Source organism: Marmota monax, unplaced genomic scaffold (assembly GCF_021218885.2).
Source record: "Marmota monax isolate L192 unplaced genomic scaffold, Marmota_monax_Labrador192_F-V1.1 WCK01_AAM20220418_F8-fsc00130, whole genome shotgun sequence".
NCBI lineage: Eukaryota > Metazoa > Chordata > Mammalia > Rodentia > Sciuridae > Marmota > Marmota monax.
This window is the reverse complement of record NW_026693244.1, coordinates 4,082,489-4,090,586: the sequence shown is the minus strand read 5'-3', so window position 1 is coordinate 4,090,586 and position 8,098 is coordinate 4,082,489. Positions and strand designations below refer to the sequence as shown.

The window sequence follows — 8,098 nt, the reverse complement described above, 5'->3', positions numbered from 1 at the left end:
TTATTTATTTTTGGTACTGGAGAATTAACCCAGAGATGCTTTACTACTGAGCAATACATCTAGCCCTATTTATTTATTTTGAGATGGGGGCGGGGTCTCACTAAGTTGCTGAGCCTGGTCTCAAACCACAGTCCTCCTGCCTGAGACTCCCAAGTTCTACAGGCAGGTGCCACTATACCTAGCCCTCTTATAAATATTCCTTTTTTTTTTTTTTTTTTTTGGTACCAGGGATTGAACTCAGGGGCACTCGACCACTGAGCCACATGCCCAGCCCTATTTTGTAATTTTTAGATACAGGGTCTCACTGAGTTGCTTAGTGCCATGCCATTGCTAAAGCTGACTTTGAACTTGAAATTTTCCTGTCTCAGCCCCCAAGCCATTGGGATTACAGGTGTGCACCACCATGCATGCTTAAATATTCTGAATGTAACAAGTGAGGCATTGACTGAAATTTTCTTGCTCAAATATGTCATTATTCCAATAATCTCCATTTTCCCCACACTGATTTGTAATATCATTTTTGTTATATTACTCCCTAAAAAATTACTAGTTTAGTTGGTAATTGAACTATGAAATCTAGATTAGTTTTCATAGTTGAATTTTACTAAACTCTTATGGAACAGATAACTTTAGTACTATTTAAACTCATTTAAATAGGAAAAAAAAAACATTTCAGAAAAATAAGTGGGAGTTTTTAGGAAGTAGCTGTTGGATCTCTTCTATATATTATCTTCATTGTTTTGTTGCAAATCAGTTTGTTTGCCTGAATTTTTTTTTCTCTTTCTTCTGAAAACAATTCTGGAAAATTATACATTTCACCCAGGTTTTCATTTCTACTTGTCTAGAATTAATTTTGTTTGTTATTGTTTTTATTTTCTTTATAATTTATGATTATGTTTCATTCCTATGGCCCTTTGAATATATTTTTTCTTACTTTATTTTGTTCTTGATAAGTATAGACAATGGTTTATCTCTTTGGTTGAATTCTTTGTTCTTGGATTTGTTTATTGGTTTTATCACACTTTTGGTTTTTTATAATTAGTTAACTTATGCTTTTATTTTTATTCAGTCTTTCCATGCATTTCTTTTGTAGTTAATTTCCAAAACTTTTAAAGTACTTACTTCTTTCTTATTTACTTATAAATTTAACATAATCAATTGAGAGACCATCAGGCTGAGATGGCTCCAGAGTCTTGGATTCCTACCTAAGCAAACAAAACCCTAACAGATGTAAACAATAAGCTGACAGTTAAGCTTAACCATTCAGAAACCACCAACTAACCTCTAACAGAGACTCTCTCCTGGATCACATCAAATAAGGCAAAGGTCTAGCCAATCAAATAATTTCTTGATTTTGCTTCCCTATTCAGTGTGTAAAAGCCTGAGGTTTCCAACATTAAAGCCAAGCTCTTTAAACCTCTTTGGTTTTAAATGCTTTCTTCTTTTGGATGCCCAAACTCAGTTGTTTATTTTATCTAAAGTTTTCTTTCTAACAATATAAATTTTCCTTTCAGTGCTGCTTCAGTTATATTACATAAATTCTGAAATGGTAATATTGCTAATAATTATTATCAGCATTCTTCAGTTTCTGACTTAATTTCCTTTTTGTTTCAAGAGTTAAAAAATAAAGGGGTTTTTCAGTTTCTGGGCTGCATCGTGTAGGTGTGTGTGTGTGTGTGTTATCCTCTAATTTTTAATATTAAAATTAGTTTATTTGTGGCAAGATTGTTTTTAAAACGCTTACGCGGAAAAACTGCTCTTCATTTCTCTGAAGGCTTATATTCCTGCAGAGAAAGGGTGCATGTATATAGGGGCAGGGTATGGTTGGGGAAGGGATGCTGTTTGAATTTCTTGTCTAAAATCACTTCTTTGAACCCTCTCCCTACCCCTTAAGGAAAACACAAAGAAGCAAGGAGGTAAGAAGGAGGTGAGTCCTTTCAGGTAATTGTTGATACAGTGAATGGATTTAAGGGTCAATGGGTATAACTAAGTCTCCTGAGAGAGGCTGAGTACTCTTTAGTTAACTCCTGGACTTCCATGTCAGCAGGTGGGATATGGGAAAAAAAGGCAAGAGCCAAATTGCTCCATTGGAGGGGATTCATCGTGATTCATTCATAGGGATACATGAGAAATAGGAAAGGAAATATAAGAATCAGCCAGAAGCTGGAGAAATTCTTCAGGAACGAATCAAAATGAATGTTACGTCACATCCACATTGGCGCAGAGTCAAATCTAAATACATGAATATACATTTCACTCTCCCATGTTTATTTTAATTCTCCTTTTGAAGATACTACTGGTGTCATCAGTCCAAGAGTCTGGAAACTGGGTGATTCCCAAGACCCAAAGTCACTTGAAAACAGGAAAATCCACTTGCAAATTGATGAGGGTGGACTATATTCAAGTGTTTTGTATCCTCTCTTGAATGAAGACATAAAAGTATGCTACAAAGCTTTGGTGCCAGGAAGACCTGAGCTTGAACGTTGATGTATGTCACTTAACAGCTTTGTAACCTTGTGCTACTTCGTACTTAATTTCTCCCAATTTAATTTCTTCATCTGATTAATAAAGTAGTGGCATCTAGAATATTCTTGAAATAATGATACAAGAGAGTTTGGCACACTACATTACATACCCCTTCCTGTCCTCTCAGAGGAGGGTGTAGATTACATCATGTGTCTGTCCAATGGTCCAGGATCTCCAGACTTTGAGTTTTTGATCTGGTTCTCAACAAATTGGTAGTACCATCTTTCATGTTACATTTTTTTTAAAAAAATCTTCAAATTGGAAAAAAAAATACTTCAGTGAATGAGGACTGCTATGGTTATTTATGAAGTGTTAGCATTTAAACTCTCCAGCCTGTCCTGAATTTTTAACTGTCCTGTGTCACACCACAGGGAGGGGGTACTTGTGAGGATGTTTGGGAAGGATGTATGTATCAGGAAGAGGACAGGAGAGCTGGGAGCATGCAAGAGAGGATGGGAAAGAATAATGGCAAAGAGGGAAAAAGCAGAGGGGAGATAAAGGAAGTCCAAATGTCTAAATAGGAAAAGAAGCCTTGTCTGTCCTTTGTCTTTCTGTTCTGATCAACTGTAGGAAATATTCTAACAAAGAGAGCAATCACTTAAACACTGACTAGAAGGAATATCTTGTCAGGATTGGTGGCATTTAAAAAAAGAAAAAGTTAAATGAATAACTGAAAAAACAGAATGTCCAAGTGCTGGTTAACCGAGAGTTGGCTCTAAAAAGAATGAAAACATCTGTTGGCTTTGCTGAAGGAAAAAAACAATCCCTTTGGGTTTTTACTGCAACAAATCCTGTTCTCAATTTTCTGTTTGGGAGTAATCCAGGAAAAAAATGACCTCTCCCATTCTAGTAATGAATTTCTATTCCCTTTTGAACTTTAAATATGTTAATTTAATCCCCAGATGGCCTCCAAAAAATATGTATTGTCAAACCATCGATCCTGATGCACTGCTCAGGGCTTGCTCCTACCCTGTTCTGCCAGTTTCCCTGGTTCTAAACAGAGACCTTATCAGCAGGGGAGGATCATCTTGCCCAGCCCAGCCAAGCTCAGGCCTGTCCTTCCAGGGTTTATAAGAATTTTTCCTTTTTGTCACAATGTCCCTTCAATGAGCTGCAGCATTCCCAACCCTCCAACAATTTCAGAGATTGGCTAAGAACAGGCAGTGGAATGCTATCAAAACCACATTACTTCTCATTTCTGGACTTGAAATCACTAGCATTCGGAACACATTATTCTACAATAGAGTAAGTACCTCCCAACTGGGAAGTAAATTATTTATTTATAAAATTACTCAAGTGCCTGCCTTCATTAAGATCAAAAGTACATATTAGATTGATCTTAAGGAAAAAATAAACAAAAAAATAAATAACCTTATAAGAGCCTGAGGCTGTGTGGAGAGGTGAGGTTGCTTGGATGGGTTTGGGCTCCTGATGACACAGAGTCTTCTGCCTCTCAGCAGCTAGAGGTCAGAAGCAGATTCTTTATAAGGTGGGGAGTCATCTTTCTCATCTGGAACTCATTGGCATCTATTTTCTGGGCCCTGTACTGAGCAGGGGGGTCTGGAAGCTCCAGCAGATTTTGTCCCTATCTTCAGCAGCATCCAAACCTCCTCTCTTCATCATCCTGAACCCTCCAGCTATGCAACTAGACTCAAGTTGCATATGTAGAAAGTATTATGAACATTAACATGAGCACTTATACAATCAGTATATGAGCATATGAGGATGTCTTAGAACTATTTTCTCAAGCTGTTAATTCAATGAAGTTTCATTGAACAATAATGTGGTGTAGGCAACTCTGCTCAGAACTGCAACAGGATGCAGGGATGGAGTTGCAGGCCTCCACTGGGGGACCTAAGACTGAGTAGAGCAGATGAGAAATGTGCACAGCCCCAGAAGAGGAGGAAGAAATTCACATCCCTGAACTACCTAATCCACATAATTTTGACCACATCTGAGACCCAATGATGATTTATATTTTGTTCATCTCACTGACTATTTTTCTTTATTCTGCAAGTATTGGAAGTGGCTTATAATAAGAGGGCCTGTAATAAGGTAATAATACAATGTCACTACACAAATAAAGCATTGACAACATTAGTTCTTGAATCCTAATGGAATGCTCAACAAAGGAGCCTCGAGGTTCTGTCATCGTTAACCCTGCATGTTCTCTCCTTCCCAATCACCTGTTTTCATTGATAGAGTCTTACCAACTGGTACTCCATCCCCTCTAGTACTTTAAACTCTAATATGTCAATCACTGGTCAGCTTTCTACTCTTCCTACTCCCTTCCTTCCATATTACCACTGTGTTTATTATCCAATCTCATTCCCTCCAACACTCCAGCCCTTTCGTGCTTCTCTCTCTCCCCACGGCTTATCCTCAGTCATTGCTATGTTTCTTTCCTTATCCAAACTGGGCACAGAATGCTTCACTCACTCATTGCAGACTTTCTGTTGCACCTTCCTCCCCAATCTCCAAACTAGGACCTACCTGATTATCTATTATTCTTACCTGTCATTTGACTACCCACGGCTGCCCCTTATACATTCAGGGTTTCCAAGTCCAGCTTTCCCCTTGCAGTGCTTTGTATCATTTTTTTTTTAAAATCTACTTATCTCAGATCCTTCTCTCATTCTCCACAGAGGCTAGACTTTTACTACTTTCTTGTGCTACCCTTGCCATCATTTCTGTCCCCCTTGGTCATAGGAAAAATGAAAGTCATCATGTGAGATCTCTCTGAAACCCAATGACTCCTTTTTATGAAATATCTACCTCTTTACTACCCCACCTACTTAGCTACAGCTACTGTGGAAGACACATCCCTCACTGTTCAAAGTTTATCCTGCTGTGTTGCTGAAACAGCTGTCAGAGGAGTGTAATGTGGGGAGAAACGAGGTTTCCATGTGTCAGCTGGAATCTGTGCTTCTGCAACCTAAGGCCATTGCTTGGGCAACTGTGTTCCTGTGTTTATGCTCATAACTGGATCTCACAGTTAAATCTATGCTCTCCTTCATTTGATCACTGTTATGCAAGTTGAGGGTAAATTATACGAAAATAAATCTTAAGATACAAATGTGCTAAGCTCTTGAATACTCTATTCCATATTCTATTTTGAATATGGCATTGCTAATCCATGCAAGATTTATATTTTTTACTTAACTTTTTTCATTTTTGGTTTCCTGTTAGTCCTTATCAAACCAGGATTTAAGGGAACAAGGTCCACGTTTACCCAAACATGGAATAACCAGGACCAATTTCAGTCTGTCAACAATCCATTGATAGGAGAGGAGGCAGGAATGAGCTCATAAAAGTTTAAAAAAATAATGGAGCTTTAGAAAATACTCAACAAAGGAAAATTATCCATTTAAATGGGAAGATCTTCACTCCAGGTCAGTGTATTTCAACAATATTAAATTATATTTATAAATGAGCCTGATGCAGAGTTTTCCCATGTAATCACCAAGTCTTCCCTAGGGGGGATGAGTGCTCCAAGGCCAAGCTGGTCTAGGTAGAGCCCTGACCAGCTGCTCTGAGCCCCACATGCAGCACTCGGGATGACTCCCTGAACATCAGATACATAGCATCTCTAGACTTCAAATGGCCATCAGATTGAACCAAACTTCTAGACCATCTTAGGGAGAAGGATGTAATTGTAAGTTTCTGAAACCTGTGCCACCAGCTTTTGTAACAGAGACATGATTTCTCAGCAGTGGTCCTAACACCCCTAAGATCATCCTGCAGAGCTGCTGACACAGCTCTTTCTCAGCCAGACATCTTGGGAAAGAGAACTCTAGCAGCTAGAACTCATGTTGTGGGTGTTTCCTCCATCTCCTGCAAGAAACTTAGAAGCAGCATGTCATGAGTCAAGCAAGCGAGTTAGGCAATGTCACGAGTGACTCAAACTTTAGATATTTCCTTCAGCTTCAGATTCCTCGTATTTTATCTGGGAATAACAGCAATATCTACCTCAAAGAGTTGTTTCAAGGGTAAGTTATAAAGCCCTTAGCTTTTCAGATAATTTACATGTTATCTATGATCTACAATTAGTAGATTTTTGTCACTAAATCTGAGACCCCATCTGGTTCTGTTTTGAAAAGGATGTTTGCACCTGGGAAACATGCTCCAGGGTCATGCCTGAGTCTTGGAGGGTAAAAGGAAACCCTAGCTGCGAGTCAAATGTACTGGCTTGAAATTCGCAGTCCTTGTTCACTTCAGCCCAGACCTTACCGGAGCAGCCAGTTCTTTGTGGTAGGAAAATCTGAGGACTTCCTGGACTGGGTTACCCACAGAGAAATTGGGCTCACTGAGAGGCCACCCTGAGGAAAGCAGAGCTGGACTTGGACTAGCGAGGAACAATCCAGGGGAATTTCATTCCTTAGAAGGGAGGGGTTGTGATTAAACAAGATATATCTTAATTTGAGTGCAGAAGGCAGATCATGAATCAAAAGCCCTTCCACCTAATAAAATGCCTTCATTTTGAATAATCTTTGTGCTTGTTTGTGGTAGTCTGTAGACCGATATCTGCATTTAGGAACAGACATAGCTGTGATTATACACCTATGTATATAAATATATCCAGCCATAATTAATTATCTGTATCTGTAATTTATATCTCTATCTAGATCTTGTTTTATAAGGAACGCAAAAGCTATACAACAAACTGTGCGTTTGGGAATGGGAAATTATGAATGTTAAGAAATTTTATTTAAATTGCTATCTGCATTTTCTGATAAGGGGCAACTTTCTTTTGCCCCTATTTGTAGAAATACAAAATAATAATAGAATATAACAGCACAATTCACACCTGAACTATGGAATCCAGTCTAGGTGTCTGTCAATGGATAAATGGATAAAGAAAATGTGGTATATATACACATAAGAGATTTTTGGTATATATACACTTAATGGAGTTTTATTCAGTCATAAAGAAGAATGAAATTTTATTATTTGGAGGAAAATTGATGGAACTTGAGAACATTATGTTAAGTGAAACAAGTCAAGCTCAGAAAGTTAAGGTTCATATGTGGAAGTTAGAAGGGAGAGCAGACAAGAAAGCTGGGAAGGGAGTTCTTATGAAAACCAAAGGGAGATCAGTAGAGTAAGAGAAAAGAAACTAGGGGAAGAAAAGAGGTGGAGGAATGGGACCAGGAGGAGGGAGGAAGAGAAGGATAGGGAAAATACTTGGGAATGATATTGGCCAAATTATATTGTTATATAAATAACAATAAAATAAGAAAAAATAAGAAAAAAAACAGAATATTAATTTTGAAAAAGATATTGAAAGGAAAGAAAAATATTGGAGGTGATCACAGCCCTTTTCAACTTTGTTTTGCCTCTTGAGAGAAGCATTGGGAGACACATCCTGAAGGAAGGTGCTATCACTGAAGAATGGTGGTTTGGTCTAGGCTGTGGAGGATCCCTTGGGTCTGCTTGTAAGTTCTCTACTTAAGCTTTTCTCCCCATGGACTTTCATTTCCAGGTTAAGTTTTGTGTAATTTGTTTGATTACCAAATAAAACCAAGAGTGTTTTATTTTTTCCTTGTTTGCTTCCCTGCTGTTCCCATTTAAG

At 38.1% G+C, this 8,098-nt stretch overlaps 1 long non-coding RNA gene across 1 annotated transcript; it reads left to right on the top strand.

The window, feature by feature from the left end:
* Positions 1-6,011: 6,011 nt before the first annotated feature.
* Positions 6,012-7,013, top strand: LOC124100586 (uncharacterized). Its single transcript, XR_006854355.1, has 2 exons — positions 6,012-6,515; positions 6,627-7,013. It is a non-coding gene; the product is annotated as an uncharacterized LOC124100586 (long non-coding RNA).
* Positions 7,014-8,098: the final 1,085 nt, after the last annotated feature.